The sequence below is a fragment of the Orbicella faveolata genome, unplaced genomic scaffold (genome assembly GCF_042242905.1).
Source record: "Orbicella faveolata isolate gen_17 unplaced genomic scaffold, um_ofav_v1 contig_34, whole genome shotgun sequence".
Lineage (NCBI taxonomy): Eukaryota > Metazoa > Cnidaria > Anthozoa > Scleractinia > Merulinidae > Orbicella > Orbicella faveolata.
In genome coordinates, this window is record NW_028301563.1 from 24947501 (window position 1) to 24971500 (window position 24000).

Genomic DNA, 24000 nt, shown 5'->3' on the forward strand with positions numbered 1-24000 from the left:
AACTGGAAGTCCATAAGCTTCATTCTCCATCAGTGTGCTTAGCAGCTAAAAATCATCATCATCATCATCATCATTATCGTCGAATATTAACCCAGGATAACCCTTCAGTACAAAATACTGTTATCAACAGGGTCCTGGTACGCTCTCATTCTGACCATATCTGGCCATACAAACCCTGCCTGTTCCATTTTTAGTGGTTTTATTTGTAGTTAGTGTTATAGCAGTCAGGGCTGAAAACCTTGATATTGGCCTTAGAGAATTCCCCCTATTTTGCTTTGTTTTGTGTCTTCATTGGTCGATGTTCAGTTATCCTTGTGTAAAAATGGTTGAATTTCACCACCCTAGCTTTCTCTTCACTATGGCATTAAAGTGAAAAGATTGGTTACATTTATTTTGGTTGCTGATAAAACAGAAAGGTCACATTTTTTTTCCTTCCCACCAAAGTATAACTATCTTTAATTTGAAATCTCCAATTATTAAACTTGCAATTGATGCTTACTAGCAATCAAGCTGAGGTAAACCTTTACATGACTTTGTGCCCTTAAAGAAATATGTTGGGCAGTCATAATCAATGGAAGTTTAACTGGAGGTTTGGAAGGGCCCCTAAGGGGGTGCATAAATGAAGCAGGAACTTGTAAAGTGGGGGGGGGGGGGGAGGGGGGGGAGGCATCCAGTCTTTAAAGGGTAAATGTTCATCAGAATCCCTAAGTAATACCTAGTGTGGCATTCTAAAAGGGAGTTTTTGCATTATGACATGACTGTTTCTTCCAGTGGCATTCCCTGCAAAAAAAAAAAGAAAGTGTCTTTAATAACTGTTTTCAGTGGAATGCAACTTTTTACATGAACAAAAGTGAAGTATTAGCTGATTATGACAGTAGTAGTATAGCTGCCAAATTAACCGATTGCAACCTCGTTTTTAATTTATAGAAAATTGCCGCCAATAAAAGTGTGAGAAAACATGACGTCACCTTTACGTTAACAGGTGGCTCAGACGGCGAAACTGGTGGGTGGCCCGAATAAATTAGGCTAAGTGGGCGGAAAATAAATGGCTTCAAGATGGCCGCCGCGTATACCCCATACCCAATACCCTCTCGCTGGGTCTGACGTCACGGCAAGGGGGGATGCCCCCTCAATAGGCTGAGGTCATGGAAAAGGAGATACCCTCTCTGATAAGGATATAAAAAGCTGATATAAGAAGATTCCTGATAGGCTTTTTCTTATAATGCGAACGATGGAACGATGGGTCGATATTCTTAAAGCAATTGAGCATTTTAATCCTTACCGCAATTACGTTCTACATCTGATAAGAAATGTTACGACAGAATTTCTGTGGCCTTGTTATTAGACGCCTTTCCGTAAGACATCATGTAAAGATCACATGAGAATTGTCTCTTCCCTTTTACGTTTTCCTCCACCGAAATTTATATACTTCGTAAGTGTTTTTCACATCCGGGAACAAATCGAAAGATTTCTCAGAAAAAAAAAATGAAAACGGGGTTAACTTGTGAGTAGAAGACACCGCTGGGGAAGAAGTCGCCTGTCATAAGACAGTCTGGTCTGTCATAAGACAGTCTGGTCTGTCAAGTACGACACACATGAGGGAACAAATGGCTAGGACATTGATTTGTTTAAAAAGAAACCTTGTTATGGTTTGAAAAAATACTTGGAGGCGTTTATGAATAAAGGCCCTGGTGTATTATTTTTATTTTTTATTTTTTTTCGAAAAACATTGTCGTGTGGTGTGAGTGCCCAATGTCATTTTTCTTGATTTACACCGAAGACAGCGTTGAGGATATATTATGAATATCGAAGTGTAAGAACAGAAATTTTGCCAGTCGTTGGACCAGTTGATCCAAAACATCACCCAACTGATCAATAGGTTGGTGTCCAAAGTGGTTGAGAGGTCGCCGCAGTTATACATGAAAACCAAGCTTCCCTTGTTGAGTTGCAATGTTAGTTTATCCCAAGTAGCGGTGAAGATGCAACAAGCCTGGAAGCCATGGCAGAACCAGCATCTATTCCAGCAGAGATCGCTATTCCTTTGAAAGAACGGATCCACGATCAAGCCCCTCTCCCATCACCACAGACAGTACATAAAGAAAACACCGTGTAGAAAAAAAAAGGAGGATCCAAACATGACTCTAGAAGCCATTTCGCTCTTGGAAGGAACGTGCTTGAAAGCAGCAGCTGTGCAATTGGAGCCCGACGTCTTGCACTCCTTGGATTCGCTCTATGTCTTCTACCATTGTCAATGGTGGTGTAACAGTCACATGTACCGTGTTTTCAAGGTATACCAGGCTCTCTTCAATGGGATGGCCTTACTAGTGGTGGCTGCTGGTGCGATTACCAGTTCCATATTCGCGAATACCATCTGTCCAAACCCCAAGGCGCGTGAGAACGAGTACCTGCTGTTATCAGCGAATCCCACTTGTTAACTCCATCGAGTGGAAGTGTATGATGTTTAACAACGAACACCCAATACACTGAAAAGTTTATAAAATGAAGTGTGTCGTTAGACGTTTGGTCAGATCATACAGATCAGAAAGGGGTACAATAAGAGGGACGTTAGTGATGTTAAACAGATAGCGGAAGAAGAAGAACACGGTGAGGATAACGAATATGAAGAACTGGAGGACGAATCAGAGGACGAAGAAGATGACAAACCAGAGGAGGAAGAAGATGAACAATCAGAGGGGGAAGAAGATGAGGAAGAAAATTCATGGGTGGCCATTGGAGATGAAGTCGAGGAGCGAAATAAAGAAAAACTTTCCTATAATCTGGCTATCTGAAACATGGAATCACACTGCCAGTGATGAATCCACCAATGTTTTACTTAGACACGCCCCTTTACTCCCGAGCCAGAGGTTACCTACAAATTTTCTTTTTTCTTTAATTTGGTAGAGAAAAATTCGTTGATAGTTCAGAAAATATTTCTAAGAGTCATAAAAATGGCAACGACCGTTGCGAAACGGACAACTGCTCCGAAGGCTCAGTGAATATTTGCCAATGTTGAAATTTTTTAAAGTAAAACCAGTGAGCAGCACGTCTGCGAACTACTTGAGTTGTAAAACTTTTTTATTTTCTCCTACGCGTTTCGTGTGACTAGCGCACACTTCTTCAGGGAGTTTAACAATTAGCTAAAACTGTGGGCCCCAAATAGTTACGTCACACTTAAAATATTTTTACGCCTGTTTCCTAGACGCATTACCGAGCGGTTTATATACGCAAATCCGCAGGTGTCGTTTTTTGCGAAATGCAGAATTGTATCTAGGTATATATACAGGTATACTTGATTGTATTGTTAAACTCCCTGAAGAAGTGTGCGCTAGTCACACGAAACGCGTAGGAGAAAATAAAAAAGTTTTACAACTCAAGTAGTTCGCAGACGTGCTGCTCACTGGTTTTACTTTAAAAAATTTCTGAGCCTGAAGCGAATAATTGTTTTAGTATAATTTTCAGAGGTGAATATCAAGGAATAAAATAACGGATTAAAACATAACAACATAGACGCAATTGTTTCTTTGCATACACTTATGCAACCGTAGTTTTAATGATAAACTTACATGTGCATTGATCGCGAATCAATTTACTTATCGAGATTAGCAGTAAAACAAACAAGCGAAACAATACGAAAAATGAATTCATCCGGTACCTTTGTTTTATCGTTGCTGACTTTATTCACAGTTGTCATCATCGTCTAAAAATGATTAGCTTTTTAAATTTCGATCAATCGATCTCACCTAGCTGCAGGCGATCACTGAGTTTGCGATTCTATAATGCCTTGAATACGAGTTCTTGAAAAGATTTTAAGTTCAAGGGCGCAGCCTTCATTTTGAAAATTCTCCATTCTTTTAAATATTCTGGACTTGGAATGGTGCCTTCCGAATAAATGAAGAAATTATTCAGAAACTGTACGCTATGTTTATTTGGAAATCTCTCAGTCGTCCAAACGAAGAGGAATATCGAGACTCTGGTCTATGGGTCTTTTATTTGCCAGAAATCTATCTTGCATGATCTCCGTCTAACTTCACTACTTCCACTTCGCTGCTGCCTCTACTTAAGTAATTGACTGACAAATGCACACGTACTTAAATATCACAGCGGTAGCTATGTGGCCACATGGGACGACTAAACTTGAAGGATGCGAAGTACACATGAAATAATTCATATTTGAACTGCGGTTGTAGATGAAAGTGAAGAATGATCATCGCAGTAAATTTTCCAATTTAAGCAATTGGAAAGAAAGAGCCTGAAAAAAAATCGGGACTTCAACGGGATTCGAACCCGTGACCTCCGCGATACCGCGATATCGGTGCGATGCTCTACCAACTGAGCTATGAAGCCACACATTGGGAGCGAGGTCAATCAATTAAGCTCATATCTTCCCGTGAGGAGTGAACTGATCTGCAGTATACATGAAATAATTATTTCCAATTGCTGAAAATGGAAAATTTAAGCAATTGGAAAGTAATAATAACAAATCGTTCTAAATTGTCAAAATTGTCTAAATTGTATAAGCCCTATAACATAGGCCTATATATGGCCTTGTCCCTAATACGTGGCTACCCGTGGGAGGGAGGGTGTAAAGGAATTCGATGCTAGATCAAGCGGTAGATGTTAATGGCAGGGATCTTTTATATAATAACCCAAGTTATTCTCGCATTTTGATTGGTTCTCGCCTATGATCTATTAGAGGACAGACGCACGATTGACGTCATTATTACAAAGCTTTTCCCTCTCTGTTTTAAAATGGCGGAAAATTTTAACAATTTAGATAATATTTTACGTGACTGGGCAAAGGATAAGGTACAAAAAAAGTCTTGTCGAGGCATTGAACAGGTACGAGAAGCAGTAACAAAAAAGATCAAACCGTTTCTTTTCTAAGAAATGACTTAGAAAAAATACTCGAGCAGTCTCAGTCGACAGTCGAGCGAGACTAAACCAAGCACAAAATTGGTCTTGGTAAGCCGAGAACCACTGCTTTATCTCAAATTTAACAACCCTGATAAACAAAATATTGATGAGATTAATTTATTTAAGAAATTCAACTTTTCTCATTCTCAAATTGACTGTTGATACACTAATTGATGTCAAGAATAAAACATCGAAACATCACTTCTTGAAATCAGTTTAAATAAACAGATAACCTTGCTTTCCGACATGCGAATGCTCCAGCCCGTTTCAGGGGACAGCAGCAAGCAAAGTATAGCAAACTACAGCTCACGGCCAGCTTTATCACAGTTAAAAGGTGTCTCCGACACTATTTTAAACTCATATGAGAATCACCAACCACAGACGACACAAATTTCCTCCATCACTAACGCCCCTTTCATTCAAAACTCGCATCGAATAGCCTCCAGCTTAACTGCAACCGCAAGTTTTCCCAGCGTATCGTGAAAAGCTGGACCGGTCACGTGCGTATGATTAGCCAATCAAATTCGAGGATTTAGCATTCTTGCCCGCTCAGATGCTTGAGAAAAAATTAAATGTTTTTTATCATTTTTCCTCAGAATGAACACTTCGAACTCTTGCATTGTTCTCTGTCCAACACTTAAATCAAAGCATAAATGAACACCGTTATTCAGCCATTGGAAAACACTTTGAAACACAGCAAGGGAACAACAAAACAGAGACTGGCCACCATTTCAAAGTTCTGAGGAAATGTAACAGCAAATTCGATTGCTAAGTCTACGAGATGCCGTACGTAAAGGATCGACATCAAACGTTCTCTTAACACGCAAACCGACTCCATTCGCGCCAAACTGTTTACGTAACACTTTCGCACACGTTTTTCTGTATTGCGTTTCCTACCTTGAGAATTATACGCGTAGGACCCGCAAATATTTTATGTATTGTTCATATTTTATATACTCTAAGTAGACGTTATACTTTTTCACTTTTTACCTTGATAATGGCAACTGAAACCTTGTTAGTTGTTTAAATGTGTTTTATAGATCTTTTAGCGTTAAACTTCTTGTTGTACGTGATAGCAAAAATCACAAGCGAATTTAGGATCCATTTTGTTTCTCCCCGTAGCGTGACGTTGAAAACTAGAATTTTTGCGGAAAAGTTTAGCCCAGATAATAGTAAGGATTTGGCGAGTTTGAAATGTTCACATCGTAAAAAAATGATGTCACATCTAAAATATGCTATTCTGCTGTCCAACTAACTGTTTTGGCAGATCTTTCACTAAATCAAGGCTAAATATCGTAGAAAGTGGGAATAAAGTGATATTCTTCGCTAAAAATTTTGGCGGGAAATGATTCTGGCTAATGATTTTTTTGGGGACTTTGCAAGACCAGTTACTCCGACTTACCTCAAATTTTTAACAATTTTAACTAAACTGGATAGTGATGGCAGTGTAAAAGACTGTCAAAAAAAATATATCTTTTCTCTAGAAATAAAATACCGCACTTTTGAAAAACGAGTCGCTGAAAATGGCTAAAATTGAGTTACGCCCATTAACGATTCAGCGGCGATAGATGGCACCTCAAGAAAAGCGTAGGATTAGAGCGAAAAACCTCAAATATATCTCAGTCAACCAATAAGGGGACAAATATTATCACAAAAAATAAGACTTTCTGGAATTTGTAAGAAGTATCTTTTAGCCTCACCTAAAGTTGCCGGAAATTTCGGCCATTTTAGACCGCTTGCGAGGCCAAAATTATGATGTGGTGATATCTCAAAGAAAAACGAATACCTACCTCGTTAAGTGACATGGTTGTTAATCTTTTCGGATAGCTTTTATGCTGTGAAAATTAAGATGAAGATAAACAGCCGACCTCAATCTTTTCCTGCTGCCCGGTTTTCTCTGACAATGACACTTAACTGAGATACGAAACTTCATATTTTCAACTAACGCCATTTTCGTCTATAGGAGTACGTTATATGTAATTGACAAGACGAAAGTCATATTTTGAATACAATTTGCCCATATTTGTCCTTAAGACACTGAAGCAAGTAAAAGACGAGTGAAGAGTAATATCTTTAGCAGAATATATTGCAGCAGAAACCGTGCTATATTTTCAACATCTTTGCAAGAGGTGATGTCTGATGATGTCTGATGTGTACCTATATGATAAGTGAAGCTTTGGAGCTGCCGGACTGGTTCATAGCTGCCGGACCTTATCCCACTTTCTATAGTATGAAGCGGCTAGGAGTATTTCTACTTCCCCTGGAGTGGAAGCTAGTCCATCGCAGGTCACTCCACCGGAATTTGTCAGCTTTTCCCAACAATTCGCTGGTACCCATTTATACTCCTGAATGGAGAGAAGCACTATGTGAGAGTTAAGTGTCTTGCCCAAGAAAACAACACAGTGTCCCCAGCCAGGGCTCGAACCAGGACCGCTCGATCCGGGGACGAGCGCTCTAATCATGAGGCCACCGCGACTCTATTTATATGATAAGTTTAGATTCAAATAAAAAAAAAATAGTCATAATTTTTGAAAGATTTTCAATAAAAAAAATGTGGACAATTTTATCATCCCTTCTAGTAAAAATATGTTCTCATAGACCAATTAACTCACGATTTTACAAGCACACCGGCGCACTTGCAGCCTACACTCCGTAAACAGGAGCACTGAGCTGCGGAACGTAGCCTGTCGCCCACTTAGTCTCAAAACGGACGAAAAGGCAGCAACTGTATTAACACGAATTAACGACAGACTTATTATTTTGCACAGTAACTGTTATCACTCGTATCGGACTGGTTCCAGAACCACTTGAAAATTTATTTATTGAATACAGAATTTCTCACATTACATTCCTTGTACCCAATCACCGCGCTGCATCTGATCTTGCATCTTTCATGCTCTCTTACACCGACTTGTTTTACATTGATCTGCTAAAATTGAGTTTACTAGTTCAACTTAGGGTATTATATCGGGCACAACGAATCCGAAAATGTTAATTTTAGCATCAGCTCATATGAAGCCAAAGTGACCACAAACATTTCTACGAAATGCGCTAAAAAAGTGCAAAATTGATTTGCACATCAAAGAATACTATAAGAATTTGCAACAAATTCGACACAAAATGTGACACAAAGACAAACGAAAACGTAATAATCTCAAACACTTAGTTAAATTACCCTTTGAAGACATTGCTGATAAAGACGGACAAGACATGGTTGATATGGACAAGTTATATATCCATATAATTGACACATGAAACTGTTTCTTAATAGTTTCTTAGTGAGATCATCAATTTCGGCGATTGTCGCCTTTTAAAACGCTTGTTGTGTAAGATAAATTCGATGTTAAGTCAGTGCGGACACTTTGTGACTCTCTGCCCTAATCTCCCATGTCTCAGGCTAAATATGAGTGGTGTCACAAATGAAAGAGATCCTGCAATTCCGGGATCTCAGAATTTTCTAGATCGAGAAACAACATGGAAAGCATCATGTAAGAGAGTTTTGTTTTCCCATTTTTATTTTTATTATTCTTGTTTTCTGTAAGGTTGTATCCTATATCAGGAAGGGAACCTCCTAGCACACACCCCTTAATTTCCCTTTTATCGTGCAATTGACAATGATTGTGATTATTTGTTGGTAGGTACTTGCAAAACAATCAGTTGAAAGACTTACCTGAGGATATTTTCCGCTACAATACCGAGTTTTCGACACAGTGAGTAGATCTCTTCTTGTAGCTCTAGATTACCGTAACTAAATTCCCAACTAGCCAATCAGAAGCTGTGTCTACTGTCTTGATATCCTGAGACATCAAGTCACTGACCTGATATGGCTACAATAATATATAGATTTAGCCAGGCCTAAAAGCGGAGCTCCTCAGTTATTTAATTCGATGTTGTTAATAGTTAAAATCATTATACATTGTAGTCACCATCTGTCTTCTCATTGGCTAAAAAAAAAAAAACTACAGTTAATTCTGGGAAACAGCGCAACCTACAGATTATTCACTGATCTGCTAGCAGATTAGTGAATAATCTGTAGGTTGCGCGCGCCATGCATGATTTTCAAGAGTAACGTCAAGTTCACGGACAGCGAAGTAAGAACATGGCTTGTCGAAAATAAACTGTGTTCGGTGCGATAATGCGTTTGTCGTTATTTTCTTTAAATCAATGTATAAGAAAACAATTATTAGATTCGGTTTTTGTGATATCCGAAATAATCAAGGGCTCGGTTAGTGTTATCAGCTTCACTTACCTCGACCTTGATTATTCCGGATATCACAAAAACCTCAGCCAATAAATTGTTTATAATCCAACTTGCACGGCATCCGCGTTGGATTACATTGTAATGCAAATAAAAAAAGCTAAGCATTAAACTTAAAGGGCTATTGGGCTGAATTGTATGCACCAAATAAATCAACGTGTGAGAAGAACAGAGAAAGGGTTTTTCTGTATTGAACACATTCCTCGTGTGTGCGGCCCCACGCATGCTATACCGAAAACCGTGGGAAAGAACGCAAAACAAGTAAGCGTGCGAGCGTGACTGTGAGCGTGACGTGCGAGCGACGAATGGAAATGCCGCGAGCCGCTAGCAGCCCTCTTCCGATGTCCGCGCTACTAGCGGCTCGCGGCATCGTTGCTCGCACGTCACGCTCACAGTCATGAGTCAAGCTCGCGTGCTGACTTGTTTTGCGTTCTTCCCCATGGATTTTCGAGGAAGAGCGAGACTGCTCGCAGTCTAGGTGATGTGATAATGAAAACGAAGATTGAGCCTTTATTCATGGGCAGATTTCAGGGGAACTTAAGAGGCCACCCCTTCCCCCTCCCCCGCGAGTTTTTTCTATCTAGATCTCTTCGAACGTTCGTTACACAAATCGTCCCATGTTGGGTCGCCGTTCACGTAGCCCTGCGCCTGCACTCAGCGGATTTTCCCCTTTCGAGAGGGGCCGAGGAACACTGGGAACAAGACATTAATTCGCCGCTCGTGGCAAGTATATAACCCTGCAAAACACGTCGGATTTAACCATTTTGATCAGAGTTTTTAGGTTTCAAGTGATTTTTCCTCTTTATTAGGTATCGGAAAGATTAACGCTCAGTTATAAACATGTCAGATCATAAGCAACGTGTTCACGAAAGGTCTAACAAGATCCGCAACAGAAAAATTCGAAGTTGAACGCCATGAAATGTTGACACAAGAATAGGTACTTTCTTGAAAAGATTAAGAGGTAAGCCATCTGATATTTTTCATTGTTGACAGTGGTAGGCTTTAGGGTTGATTACAATGTTACAGTGTAAGTAAGCTTATTTTAGACTAGATTTTTGATTCGGTCAGTGTAAAACGCAGACTGCGGACTGCAAACTACAGACCAAAATGTAGACTGACCATAGAGTCTAAGCGAAAACAGGCTAACTGGAGGCTAACCTAAGTGATATCCAGGCCAACTGGAGTGATATTCAGTCTAACCGGAGCGCGACTCAGTTGATCGGAGTACAGTCTTTCACTGCAATTAGCCTGAATAATCATGTTTAAGACCAGCGCCTGATACTATTGTTATAAAACGATATGTACTTATGAAGTCTGTAGTCTGCAGTCTGCATTTTACTCTCAATCTGCATTTTACCCCGGTTTGCGGTCCACAGTCTGCGTTTTACACTGACGATTTTTAATTTGATTGCCAGCAAAGTGGAAGTGAAATCGGAACATCTTTGTACATTACTAAATTACATAGGCCATCAAGGAATATTCGACCGTACAGGCCCTTTCATAAAATAACCACAGAATCATTTAAATATATAGAACAGCTAAACTGTTGGAATTTTGTAAGCAGTATCATCAGTACAGAGTAAATGATGCAGTGCATAAATAAGTATCTTTAGAACATAAAGGAAAAAGAGTCTACTCCCATATACAATGTACTTAAATGTTGGATGTTAAAGTTCAAAATATCATAGGTAATCAAATTTCTGTAGGTCCCAGGTTAGAATTTAGTTGTAGTTTATAACAAATTAGGTGGCTATTATGTTAGTTACAGTAATTTAATGGAATAATTTTGAATAATTAATTTGTTTATTTATTTATGTCCATTTATATTCTGTTTGCAGAATACTAAAATGGATACAATTTATTGGTTCTATTTGACAAACAAATCCTACAAGAGGCATGCAGGTTGTGGTTTCACTAGATAGTACAACGGTAACCAGAGTTGTGGGAATATCGTTCCAGATTTGTACTATCCTTGTCAGCCAAAGCTTATACTAAGTATGTGTTGCTTGACTAAAACAATAATAAGGCTTAATCATTCTGTAATCATTGCAGGCTTTGTTAAATTTACTTTCTAGACTGTTCTTCGTTTTTGGACTATTTGTATTTTGGCCAATGTACTATAATGTGTTGTCCCTAAAAAGGCCAGCCACTGTTATAAGATTGTACAATTGAAGTGCATGGTACCTTTGCAGTTATTGGAGAGCAAACTGAGTTGCTAGTTTAACCAAAGATGATACCAAGGTTAGCGAAACCACCAAAATTTTAAATTTTTATTCATTCCTATTTATAGCTGTGTCAAATTAACCATCGCTTCACTTGAGTAACTGTAAGCGTCGGGGGATTCTTGTTTTTCAAAATCCCACAAACTAAATACTGGATGTGGTTCTTGATACAAAAGGATAGCAATTATTTGGACTTTCAGTAATATATAAAGACAGAGTGTTTATCCTGAGACAAAGCGAAAACCAAAACTATACATGAATTTATTAGTCCAGCTGTTAAGGGACAAAATTGTTCGTTTTTTGATAAAAGTATCAAACTTGGCTAACCTCTATGAGACAAATATTTCCTGATATGGAGCCATGCCAAATTTGCATCCAGAACCATGGAATGCGCATGTCAAAAATATGGCATACAAGGCCCTTACATGGAAACGAGGCTGATGCAAAATACCGATTATTTTGGCCTTGTGGTACTCTATGCCTAGTGTCTTGCTTTTTTAAATACAATAAAAAATTAACCAGTGCCTTTGAGTCTTAAATTATGTAACGTGATAGTCACGTGATCATTGTTTTCAATTACCAGCAAGGCAATAAGCACTGCAATAAGCAATAGGCAATAGTCAATTTATATAGTTTTCATTGACATGATTTTCTTGAGTTACTTGTTTACTGTGATTGAGACACCTTCTATTTCGCATTTGAGACTTTCAAATATGCCGGAATAGATCAGGTATGTTGCAATAAACACTTGCTGAACTTTTTGGTCTGAAGGAAACCTTTTGAAAAACAGCTGTCATTGGCTATAACGTTCCTATGCCTGCTTTTAAAAGCACTAGCTGAATAAAGGTTCTTTTAGTTGCAATTTCCACCACAATTGCACAAACCGGTACTGTCAAGATTAGTCTTCAAACATATGTTAATTTTGTAATAACTTACAGCAATATTCTACTTATAAACCTGATTTCCATGAATGCCGTGTGTTTAAAAATTACGATAGAGAAAGCGTTTAAATTGATTTAATGAACGAAACTCCCTAATGTTACATGGTAAGCTGTTGCAAAGGGTTGCGCTGCTGTAACTAAAACTATTTTTCATGTAGTTAGTTCTCAGAAAGGGAACAACAAGTTTGTTAACCGAGTCCCTCAGAGCATAATTTAATTCATTTCGCGTTACAAATTTAGAAGTGAGATATTCGGGAACCAGACCGTTTAAAGACTTGAAAACCATTAATTAGAGCTTTCTGAATTTGGTGTTGAAATTGCAAGTCTTTCCAGCTGAGTTTGTGAAACAAGGAATCGACATCAGCGTCATAGCCCGATGAATTTATTACTCGTGCAGCACAGTTTTGTTGTTTTTGTACCTCATTAGATAATGTTTTGCCTCAATCACCCCAGACTAGGCTGCAGTAATCAAAGTGAGGTTGAACTAGTGAGTTGTATGTGCAGAGTAGGGTAGATTGAGGCACAAATGGCTTAACTCGCTTTATGGCTCCAGTTGCAGTTCTAAGCGATCTTTTTACACAGTTTATCAATGTGGGAATGTCACGTTAGATTTTCATTGATATATACTCCGAGTGATTTCACAGAGGAAACTTGTTCAATCGGAACATTATCAATGGAGAGTTCGAGTGTATCACATAGGGTACTTAATCTTTGCCTGGAGGGCGATCAACATAAATTCCGTTTTTGTAGCGTTCGAGGTATGTCTGTTAGACACAAGCCATTTGCTTAGCTTTTCAGGGTCGTGAGATAGACTAGACTGAATCAGATACAAATCAGAACCAGCATAAGTAATGTGGGTGTCATCAGCATACATTCTAGGTACGCTAAACGATAGACAGTTAGGCAAATCGTTAATGTAAATTAGAAATAAAAGAGGACCAAGGATGGTTCCTTGTGGCACACCATATTTAAGAGTGGTGAAGTTAGAGAGACAGCCATTAACGAAGCGTCGTTGTGTGCGATTAATCAAATACGATTTAAACCAATCAAGAGTTTTCCCATGAGATCCGTAGCGAAATTAGTTATATCCCGTTAAGCCAGACTTAAGGACGTTCGTGCGAAAATTCATTTTGGAGAAAACATGCCCGAAAGAACACCCTAAATCTGAAAAAATCGGGCTTCGTTAGCGAATAAGGGACCGTTCATTTTTTATGAGAGAGGGGGGGCTGGTGGGATTTGGGAAGCACCATTTAAAAATCACATGACCCCCCTCAGCTTACCAATTTTTTCACCTGGCCCCCCCTTATAGCGGTAATTTCTGGGGATGACCCCCCCCCCAAAAAAAATTGAACAAACAATATTTAGATTTCAACTTTTTTAATATTTGTCTGTTATCCCCCTACTTCACGTTATTGTGCTCACTATGAAGACAATATTTACAATCCCTATACTACAGAGAGCTGTTGTTTAAAAAACAAATCAAAAGAAAGAGAAGTCAATTTCGGATCTCCTAGTTATGGCTCGCCCTGAGCGTGTGGCATTTGGCCTCTCATTGGCATCTTCCTCATCTGAATTGATGAATGCAAGAATGACGTCACTTGAGTCATCTTCTCCCCCAGAGTCAATGGCATCACTGTCATACTCATCATTGTCATTTTCATCCGTTTCACTGCTGTCAGCACTTGCCCTGTTGTCATTTTGTGTCAATGTCCTGGCATTTCTCAGTGTTGGTTGGCCAGCTCTGAGAGGACTCTTCTGCTGCAAGCATGAATGTCTTACAATTGCCTTTACTTTCTCACTCTTGCTGCTTTTCAAATGCTGCTTCAGCCCGAGGTGATTCAAGTACTTGTTTAGTTCTGGAACACGTAGCGTTTTAAGCTTGGTTAGATCTTCGCACAACTCAGTCCAAGGATAATCCTCATGTGATTTATCTTTTGCGTCCCTAGTTAACTTTGCCTTTTCTTCTGCTCTCTTTTTCCTTTTAAATTCCAGCACTTTAAGATGCTGAAGATAATCCACCACAAACTTTGATTTGACAATAAACTTATCTGCAAATAGAGCAACGCTCTCTGGGTGAGATAAAACCAGCCTGCCACTTCCATGCTCTTTCTTCGCTTGGACCCTTGGCTGCCAGTCATCTGGATCACGCCCTTCTTTTGGGGTCTTCTGGTAGGAGAGGTAGTGGTATTCCGGTAGGCAGGAATGGTCAGGAACTGGTTTAAGAAAAAGAAGCAATCTTTCTAAGTGCGGATGGCTGTTCAGAAAGGGCGAGTGAGTTTTCCATGCCACGGTACCAGTTGAAGCCCAGTGATGGAAGAAAACTGAACTTCTCCATCAAAGAGCACAGAGCAATGGTGGAAAAGTTGCATGTCATATTGAAAGATGTAAAGGAACACGATTCCACACTCTTTCAGTCCAATGGGCTTGCTTTAAAGCAGGGCGAAGAATTTGCCCACAGTTTTAATGTAAAACAGATCAAATGTATAGAAGCTAAGTTGACGAAGGTCACGCAGGACATGGAAGCACTAGAAAATAAGAAGAGCAATTATAACAGCATATTCAAGGGTATACTCAAACAGCACATCAACAAAAGGAGAAGGAAAAAAGAAAACCGCAGAAAGTCAAATGAAAGAAACAGGAAGCGGACTGAAAACAACGTCCAACGAGTTTATGTAATCTGTGTTGGAAACCCGCTAGGAAATGATCTTCCACAATGCCTTGTGTACCCTCCTAGAGCGGCCGTCCCGGAAGAGTGTATTAAAGTTGAGGATGTTGCCAGGTCGATATTTAGAAGAGATGGGCCATACGTCGCACAGCTCTTGGAAGGGAATTATTTCACCAATGCTGCAAGAAGCAGAATCACCACCAACCTTGAGCAGGAAGTCAGAGATTATGTTTACACCTTCATGTGCCCTGAAGAGTACACGCTGACGGAAAGCATTGCTGCTTCTTGCAGCATTGGTGAAAGAGACTCCCATAGCAGCACAAGCGGCGACGAAGAACTCGACGACAGCGAAGATGAAGATGAGTGCCAGTGAAAGTTGCATTCGAAAATAGCAGTGTTAAATACTTTGTTTCAGTATCTACAAATGCCTTTTGTCGCCAAACGTTTTTTTAAAGCAGAAGGAAAGTTTGTAATAAATTTGTATCCTGCCTTCTATGTTTATTCTATAGCAATTTTTTTGATATTCAGATATTATGCCATTTTAAAGTTTTACTAAAATATTTCACGTGACCCCCCCTTTTCCCTTATTTTTTTGGGATGCCCCCCCCTCGAAAGCCATTTTTTTCGCATGGCCCCCCTCCCAAATCCCACCAGCCCCCCCTACCTTATAAAAAATGAACGGTCCCTAAGGCCACAGTGTCTGTAAGCCCAAAAATATTGCAAGTAGATCTTTGAAAGGAAATGTTCTCTGCCAAGTATTGTTTAAGTGGCCCTTTTTAAGTGTATTTAGTTAACTGGTGAGGTTCCTTAAATAACAAGTTCGCATTTAGCCACCATAGTTTCACGCGCCTTGCAGCCGCAAGATGGTAGGATCCAATGTCCCATGGACAGAAATATAAATCTTGTATTTTTTTTAACTTCCCACATTGATTTTTTTGTTCATTTTTGGATGATGTGGAGATAATGGTAAATAAAATCTGTTTCTGGAAAGAAACGTAGGGGTCACCGAACGTCTAAGATCGTTAAATCCAGGCAAAGCTGTAGGCTATCTGTCCTATCATTGCTTATTTTCTTACTTAGCGCGCGCTTACATGCATGACGTGGCTTGTGAATTTGCGTGCACAGTAAGGATGCGCAGAAACAATTATTGTGAACGTCCTTAAGGTGGCTCCCTAGAGTATTTACGAACACCCTTCCTATGGAGCGCGAGGTAGAAAAGAAAACTTAGTCAACTTCTCTTAAAGTTTTCCCTGTAGAGATTTACCAGTATCGGTACTGTTAAAATAAGGCTTATTTTTTGGATGTCAATTTTTGGATTAAGGCCGTTACCATGGCAACATCTCATCTAATGATAGGCAGATATATTCCTCATTTTGGCCTGAACTCCTTAATATTTATATTCTCCTTCGGTGAAATGTTTTCACACTTTGCCACATTATGAAAATGATATTGCGTGACATTTCGAATTGATAAAAAGTCAAGGTTGTTTGGACGGTTTTTCCAATATTCTGTATTTTTTCATTCTTCTAAATATATCAAGTTAGCTCTGACAGATTTAAACAGAAATAGGGTATTTTATAGGAATTGTATGTGGTCACAACTGAGCCAAATTAAAAAAAAAACTCACCGAAGGAAACGCGAGAAAATTCACTGTCAGTTTTGCTTTTTGTGCTCATGTTGACGTCATAAAAATCGAAAAACACTGACGTTTTCCTTTGAATGCGCGCAGATTACTTGAGCTTTAGTCCTATGTACGGATGAATCGTGAAACTATAGGGAGCCACCATAAGCAAATCACCTCAATAGCCAACATAGATCCATGCTTTGTCCAAGCCTCGATTTGATGCAGAGACCCAATGACACTGTGCATGCAGAAACACAAGTTTCAGAGTTTGAATCTCTGATGACTGTATATGTAATGTTCAAAATGATTACTTCATTCTATTTGCGAGGAAAAACGAGAAAGAAGAAGAGAAATAAAAATTAATCGTATTAACGCAATATTCGGTATTATTTTATTGTTTATTGAAATGATGGTCACGTGACTAATCACGTGACAAATTTTTAGACTCCCAGATACTTTATAAGTTGCTTTTATATTAAAAAGCAAGAAATCTAGACCAAGAACTCCTGAGAAGGCTCAGAAATAAGCATTTTAACTCAGCCTCGTTCCCATGTAAAGGCCTAAGACGTCATTTATTGACATGCGCGTAGCATGTTTGTGGGTGTAAATTTGGGATGGCTCCATATCAGAAAATGTTTACCTTATAGAGGTTAGTAATCCTGGGAAGTTTCATGCTTTTATCAAAAAATGAACAATTCTGGTTATTTTTGGCTCTTAACAGCAGGACTATAGTTCCATGACCTATGCAATACATCCTTGTTCTGTGGTTTATGTGGTTTGAGATCTCACTTGTGATTGGTTATTACACAATAAACATTTCAGGCGTATTTTAGGTGTTCACGGTTTTGTGAGTTTGACTGTAATAAGTATTTCTTTAAAAAATAGTGTTTCCTGCGTTTTAAGAATACATTATTGGGAAACTTTGCTTGAACCCCTAACAAGTAAGCTGTCAGTGGTATTTCTGTCTTATGTAGTTTTGACTTGCAAGAGTCACAACCAGAAAGTACAACATAAAAGATTTTCAATTGTTTACTCACATCACTCCTCTCCTATTGGCAAGCAAGCTTAAAATGCATAGGACTATTTGTACTTCAAGCATCAATTTTCAGGGTAGTTAATATTTCAGACATTCTAAGGTGTCACCCATTATATTTAGGACATTCATATGAAGTGGGAGAAGTTGTGTATATCCACCTGTAGATTTGATCATTGACAAAAGAGCATGCATTTTCAATGTAATGGAAATTTTGATCATGTAACAAAACTGTCTCATGTGCTTGGTGACATTCTTATTGCCTCCTTAAGTAGAAAGACATTATAATTAATCATTATATCCTTTGTTTACTCAGTTCCTAAATCTCTACCATATCTCCCCCCAAAATATCAAAAGTTAATAGATAAGTGTACCCTTGTGTAAAGTTGGAGATTTTTGTATCTAACTTGAAGATACAATTAGTGCTCTTCGCTTCTGCTGGAACGGTTTGCACCATCTCGCAAAGTATACCTAAGTATAAGCAGGGTGTGGAGAAATGAAAACCAATTTTTTGGCCTATCCTCTCAGTAAGCTGTAACTATGATGTACTTGTCTAAAAGTCATTCTCGCTAGCCCCCAAAAATTTAATCTCTCATAGTACTTCTGTAGTTTGAATTTCCTCACAGAATTTCCCAAGGAACTGCTAGGCTTTGTGCTATCAGACATGACTTTCTTTGCAAGCTAATAAGTTCAGAAGCTAAAAGCTATTTTCTTGAGTCAAACAACTCCTTCATGTACATGTAGAAGGAGTTGAACTTGCCGTTTTCCCTTGGCTTATAAGCCTTACAGGTAATACAGGTACTTAAATAATTAAGCTATTTAGTGAACTTCTAGGTTCTCATTTGTTTGAAATAAAATTAATATTGAGATGTTCATGCTAAAAAAACCATTCAATCTAGGACTCCAAATCCAAAACTAAAGAGTCACCAGTTAAAGTTTTTATCCTCATCAGGCATAAGAGGGGTGTAAATTTATATCTTTTAACAACTTTTCACCTTAATAGCTTACTTTGTCTGGAAACAAGCACATTTTGAATTTCAGAGTTATGGTGGTGCGTAACATGAAGCTACGAAAGCATTTGTCAAAAAATATTTACTTATCTCGTGGCTTTTAGCCTTTTTAGAAGTTAAAGTATTAGGAAAAGTGCTTAATATTTAGATGTTTGCTTGTTCAGTTCAGTTAATCAGCCACCTAGGTATCCAAAGTAACTTCCAGATGTTTACAACATTTGCCTGCTGCAATGTTGGTGTACAATGGAGGTACACCAACATGGCAGTTTCATACTGGGCTCTGTAAATTTGCGCAAAATATTTCAACAAATATCTGAAGCTTGGGAAGATGCACAGCCTGTAGAGCTAAAACTTGGAAAGGTGTCTTCTTTATTTGTCTCCTATAACATCACAATGTCTTGAATTTATCCACTGAATGGTCAATTCGAATTAATTTTTGTGTGACAGTGCAAACCAAGAATACCAGCTCTAGAACTCTGTCTACTTTTTTCCTCATTTAATTAATTAAAAGTCATTTGCTTTTATGCTTATTTAAAGTTTTCATCAGCAATGTATATGCTTTCATGAAAGGTTAGCACAGGTATCATGTTTGTCAGTACCATAGTTGCATCTTGTGTCATTGATTGTTGAGTACTGTTTGAGAAGGATCAAGAACCATTCATTTGATGTATTTCATGTGATCTGAAGAGTTCATGCAAGTCTTCTGAGTTGTCTTGCAGGTATGATTATCAAAGTTTAATTAGCATGTCTCTCTTACTTGGTATCTCTCCTACTTACTTTGTATAATTGCAATCAACAAATGACACTGGAAGATCTTCCTGTCTTTGCTGAGGTGATGTCATCCACTATTGCAAAAGGGCTATTAGGAAAATTATTTCAAATGTGATCCTTGCAACCTTTTCATGAAATATATGATCTTGAACATGATGACACTTCAGTCTGGACTGAAAAGAAAAGAGTAACACTTTTGCAGTGTCTATGAATTGTTTGCATTCCATCTAGTGGCTTCAACGTTCTTCTCAGTTTATGTTTATTGTCCTGGTCCAAATAATTATAGACATCTTGATCTTCCATTTAGGTCTTAAAACTGTTTGCATTCCAGTTAGTGGCTTTTCTTTTGTTGTCCTTAGTCTGCATTGAATGTGCTGGTTAAAAAACAAAAACAAAATATAAACAAATTGGGATGTCAAGTCATCTTGGCAAACATGCATATCTGGGGTTATGCAATCCCAAGCTTCCTCTTTTTGAAAAAGTCAGTAGATCTGATCTTGTCCTTGCCTTTAGATCATGAAGGTTATGCAGTCTTGAGTGACCATGATATAACTGTGTAGTCTAGATCTAGAATAAGGATATAGTTTAGAATCACTCTGTCGTAAATGCTGTGTCTTTAGGGTTACCATGTGCCTGCATCTAAGCGATGTAGCTAATTTTGACATGTAAACAACAAAACCATGTCAGGGGATATTTTATTTTGAATTTTTTTTTCCCAAGAGTGATTTTTGTACAATCACTTCATATATTTTTTTAATCCTATTTCAAAATTGTTCTGTAGCTTTTATGTTCACTGAAATTGAATATGGCAAAATGCAGACATATTGTTTAAGCACTTTGGGTCTAGAACCTGAGTAACATATTAAATTAGCAAAAAAATTTCATTGACCTGTAGCTTTCTAAAGGTGATTTGGACACTCCTGTTAGGTGGCCTGGATAACTGGATAATTCATTTTATTTCAAAATTCTTTGTCTCATTTGATAACCAGCTCTATAAGCTTTAATTTGATATAGGGGTTTAGGTAGCTACAGTACAGTGTGAAAGGGGAGCATTACTTCTCTTGGATGCGAAACACCTCTCAAGGTATACGGTAACCTTAAAACAAGAACTTATTGCTTCTTTCCATTTTATGTGAAACAGTATATGACACAGCCACCTTTATAGCAGAGCTCCCAGGGGCCGCCACCAAGCAGAGTCCCATAACTATAGAAACAGAACCACATGCACGCATACAAATAGAAAACCATAGAACTATTTTTTCATGGTCAACATGTCTAACAGTGTGGATCATGGTGCTCCCAACAAAGCCAACGCCGTGGAACATGGCGGCCATAGTTTAATCATACACGTATGATATTGGACATCCATGTCATGGTCAATTGACAGCTGTCAAAACAAGGTAACTGCTGACCAGTATTATGTGACCATATCAGGAGCTCAGGTTAAGAGTTCATCAAGGTCACCTGTTTTTTAAAAAGTTGACCGCTGACAAAGTACTGGTTTTCTATTGGATTGTGGGCTCAAGCTAGGTTAACTTCTTGATCAGGGCCGGGTTGTTCAGAAGGTATACTAATGTTTTTCACTGCTTATGTTTTATGTAGTTTGAGATTATTGAAACTCAAAACAGAAGGCCAGACATTATAAACAGAAAAAAACCTCAAAGTTACAAAACGCACATCAAAATCCTGGGTTAGCTTACTCCGGCTTTGAGCAACCTGGCCCAGGAGCTCCACTTTTAGGCTTGGCTAAATCTAAATATTACAATGTTTACAATTGACTCAGTGGTGGCATGAATTTGTACATGTATTTTGTAACATAATCGTGCATTGCTATTTGCCTTCATACTGTACATCCATCAATAGTTCACTTTTTTTTCATAAAATATGCTATTAATACTGTCTACCTTTTAAAAAATGCTGGAATTCTACATAGCCTTAAGATACTTCCCAAAAGTGACTGTAAAAAGATACGATTAAAGGTATGACAGCTGTATAGTATTAAGAACAGCATACAGGAATATAATGAGATCCACTGCAACATTGCAACATTCACAATGAAAAACTCCCCCTGGCATTAATGATAAAAATAAGACTTTGTGGATGAATACTTACATGTGGGCTACCATCAATAATTTTATAATTCAACTTCAATAATTGATGTTTTTTTTTTCCTCCACGAAGATTGTGGACTACAGGGACTGTTAACTACTGGGTGACCCCATCAAATATATAATTTTGTAATTAAATTATGTCAAAAATTAATCAGTAAGCTATAAGTAAGTTATACCATCTACACATATTTTGCCTTCACTACATGTAGACAATTGAACATACTCGGAGGTTTTGATGCATATGTGCATTTGGTCAACCAAATCCAAGATATGTTTAATTAAGACATCAGTAAAATTACAGCTAAATGGATAAAAAAAAATATCCTACATGCACCAAAGTTGAACACGGAAAGCCCCCAAAAAATTGAAAAATAGGGACCGTGTATCCCCAAATGCAGTAGCACCAATGGAATCGTCTCCGTGCAAAGCTTTCTCTGCATGCAGGGTCACTGATTGATGTAGAAAAAATAGTTCATGTTCATGTGCAAAAGGGGAATATGGAGGTGCTGTTAGCAATTTACCACGTTTCAGAAGAGTGTATGGATTTACTATTTTGGAAAATTATATTCCATACTTGCTGCACCAGCAAGCCTAGTGTAATACTAATTATAATAAAGTTTCCATATAACGCGCGCTCCGATTGGCTGAAACAGCGTGCTTTATCAGAGAACACAGCACGGGTTGATGACGGTAAGTTGGCTTCCAAATTTTTGCTTCGGAATTTTGACAAATTTGACCCAAATTAAACATCCCCTGTGACTCAGACAAACGCACTGGAAGCGAGCTATTTTTCTGCAGTAAATATGGCTCACAGAGACCATTGTTAGCAACAGTAGTGTTAAAACTGTACTAAAATAACAAGTTTTGCTAGATTCCCGCCGACAAAACATGTACAGCTGTAGCGAAATACACAAATTCTCAACCTAAACAATGTTTCGATAAAGACATTATATTTGTTACGAAGGCAGAAATTATACTAAGAAGTAAAACAACGACAGAAAACAATTGAACTGTCTCTGTTTATGATGAGAAGCTTTATTTTTGTATATTTACAATTAAAAATGCTCATTTGCTCAAACAACACTTACATGCAGTGTAGTAACGCTCGTTCTCCGGTCATCTCAGCGAAGTAAACCGACGAGTGGTCAGTGCAAAACTTGCTCTGATATTCTCTTCTGTGCTCGAAGTAGAACCAGTGGGAATCGTTAAGTCTTTCTAACTTTTACGCTAGTTCGGACAATCTTGCTGCATGCGGCTACAAGCCGTAAATAACTGTAGCTCCTGTCAAATTCAACCCGGCATTTCGCATTTTCATCCACAAGCTTTGAGCTCCGCGTTTCGTAATTTCCACTGGAAAAGTGCTCGTTTTCATGGGCCACAATACGGCCGGATTCCTCTGCACTATAAACCTTTACCTGCCTTGAGACCCGTATTTAAAAATTAACTTAAAAGCGAACTTTGAAGGCATCGTTCTTCTCTCGAAAGCCGCTCAAACTTCTCGAAACTGAAAGCTTAGCTGAAGTCCAGTTTGTGATTGACAGCTGTCGCTTCGTTAGCCAATCAAATTATTTGAACAATTCTAACAAGGATTGTGATTGGCTTACTTTAGCGTGCTTTATCAGAGAACAGTGCACGGCTGACGCCACTTTTCCTCGTTTGGAAAATAAAGTTTGGTTTGAAAATTCAGCCGAATGCGTGGGGAAATTATCTGATTCTTTATCATAAAACAAATAAAGAAGCCTCGACTGTGCTCTGTTCTGTTGTAAAGCACTTAGGAAGCGGTAGAGCACTCAAGAAGTGGGGAAAAACACTCGACTACGTCTCGTGTTTTCCCCTACACTTCTTTCGTGCTCTACCGCTTCCTGCGTGCTTTACAACAGAACAGATCACAGTCGGGGCTTCTTTATTTGTTAATCATCCACTCGACATTTCAACAACAACAACAAAACCGAGGAAAACTACATAAACACAATATGGGTATCACTACACCTGAATCAAACGAAGGATACCAGAAATGTTACAGAAAATTCGTTTAAGATTGATTATCATCCCAGTTAAAGCCAACAAATGCATTTAGAAGCCGGAAAACGTCCAAAATCTCAAAGACTTACGGTGTTCAAGTTTAATAATTATTCGCGCCAAAGCGTAAGTTGAATATTATTTTCGCCGACGGCTTTGCAGTCCTTTTTTCGGCCGTGGCTTTACCAGTCTTTTACCAATAACCTTAAAAGAAATTCAGCCAAACATTTCACTAAACCCAATAAATTAACCAAACAAAACGAGGAAGTCTCCATAATTTGTAAACGCAGTATGCATGACAACATACGAGCGTCAAAAGCTGTCAAGGGTAGCAAATCGATGGTTTTCCTTCTTCCAAAGGTAAACAGAAGAAGAAATTATAGCAGTCTACAAAGCGGCTGTCCTTAATAACTAAAAAAGAAAACTTCAAAT

General features: G+C 38.4%; 2 long non-coding RNA genes and 1 pseudogene across 2 annotated transcripts in view; 2 read left to right on the plus strand and 1 right to left on the minus strand.

Annotated features, from left to right (window-relative positions):
- Positions 1-30, minus strand: part of LOC149105415 (uncharacterized) — a 3231-nt pseudogene extending 3201 nt beyond the window's left edge.
- Positions 31-1656: 1626 nt separating this feature from the next.
- The window catches only part of LOC149105416 (uncharacterized), a 61007-nt gene continuing 38663 nt past the window's right edge, over positions 1657-24000 (plus strand). Inside the window, exon 1 of the long non-coding RNA XR_016201465.1 lies at positions 1657-2109. This is a non-coding gene — a long non-coding RNA (uncharacterized LOC149105416). The remainder of the gene's footprint in view (positions 2110-24000) is intronic.
- Positions 9659-11246, plus strand: LOC149105417 (uncharacterized). Its single transcript, XR_016201472.1, has 2 exons — positions 9659-10133; positions 11011-11246. It is a non-coding gene; the product is annotated as an uncharacterized LOC149105417 (long non-coding RNA).